The sequence below is a fragment of the Hydra viridissima genome, unplaced genomic scaffold, assembly GCF_058129835.1.
Source record: "Hydra viridissima isolate aposymbiotic clone 2 unplaced genomic scaffold, HvirCarnegie_v1 scaffold_16, whole genome shotgun sequence".
Taxonomy (NCBI): Eukaryota; Metazoa; Cnidaria; class Hydrozoa; order Anthoathecata; family Hydridae; genus Hydra; species Hydra viridissima.
The window spans coordinates 3533280-3534631 of record NW_028324315.1 but is presented as its reverse complement, the minus strand read 5'-3'; the positions used below and the strand labels follow the sequence as shown (position 1 = coordinate 3534631).

The following is a 1352-nucleotide window of genomic DNA, read 5'->3' as shown; positions in this document are numbered from 1 at the left end:
CAACTTGGCTTTTGATCGCATTATGCATTTGAATCTGCTGCTGCCCAGTGTTATTTTTAAATCTTGGTTAGTTGGGTTATTTCTGAAAGAAGGTTAAAAAACCCAAATGTTTTAGAATGAAATTGTTGCAGTTTTAGTTTCATACAACGAGCCCATGTTTTCATTGTTCAAACTTACAGTTACCCATCGACTTATTCAAATGCCCACAAGTTTTTTCGTTCAAAGGGAGGGAGCCAGCACACAAATTCGTTGAAAAAGTATCGCTTCTCGGCCTAATGGCTAAGATCAAGTGTAGTATCTGTTCTTATCAGTTTAATATCTGGTACGCCGGCATAGTCCGGCTCATATATTAATCTGATTTTTGGCATTTGGTCAAGGGATCGTAGGTTTACCTCGCCCTGACCGCGGGTTGCCTCGGCGTTGCACTACTGCTGAGTGCGGCCCATTAAAAAGAGAAAAAAAAAAAAACGGAACGATGCGGTTAGGGTCCAATCAAAAAACCACAATTGCGAAGATTGGGGCACGTCCGAGGCTCCCCACACAACGGGAAAGGCATACTTACCTGACGGGGAAGTAAACCTGATCAACATGGGGCTTCTTCCAGGGTGAGGCTCTTGCATTGCACTTCGCCTGGGCTGACCCCTGCGATTACCGCTAACGTCGGTAACTCGACCGTACAATTTCTGGTAGTGGGGGCCTGCGTTCGCGCTCGCCCCCTTTAAAGATGCAAAAAAAAAAACCCTCACTCAGCCCTCTATGAGTTACTGGACGTAAACGAGTATTTGAGAAAAGGTATGTTTTATGTGTATTTATATGTTATGTATATATCCTCGAGTGAAGATTTGTCAGTGAGAAGGTAAACAAAGCCTCCTAAAAGTGTAAACACATTTTATTTCGTTCAAAAGTTCTTTGTTGTTGTTTTGTTTTTTTTCTTATAAAATCAATGAAAATCTAGTCGCAACCAGTAAGCGTGATCGAACGGCTGCAACACCAGAAATCATTCAATGAATGGCTGTAATAAAAAAACAATAATGGTAATAATTGTTGAAAGAAAAAAAAATAGTCGCAATAATAAAAATATGATAATAATAGTAAGATTGAAAATAATAACAATCGTAATAATGGTAATAAAAGATGATGATAGCAATAACAGACTAATAATAATACCAACAGCAATGATAATAACGATAATAACAATAGTAATAATCATAAAAAATAAGTAATGGCAATAACAAACTAACAGTAATGATAGTAACAACAATAGTAACAATTTCCATCCATTTTTGTATATTTCATATTGGATTCTGGTATATTTTTTGACTTGTAGTTTATGACTTGAAAACAGCTATTAT

At 37.2% G+C, this 1352-nt stretch overlaps 2 non-coding genes across 2 annotated transcripts; both read left to right on the top strand.

Annotated features, from left to right (window-relative positions):
• Window positions 1-259: 259 nt before the first annotated feature.
• Window positions 260-451, top strand: LOC149877434 (U2 spliceosomal RNA). The gene has a single exon (XR_016448195.1). It is a non-coding gene; the product is annotated as a U2 spliceosomal RNA (small nuclear RNA).
• A 103-nt stretch (window positions 452-554) lies between these two features.
• LOC149877433 (U1 spliceosomal RNA) lies at window positions 555-718 on the top strand. Its single transcript, XR_016448249.1, has one exon. It is a non-coding gene; the product is annotated as a U1 spliceosomal RNA (small nuclear RNA).
• The last annotated feature ends 634 nt before the right edge of the window (window positions 719-1352 follow it).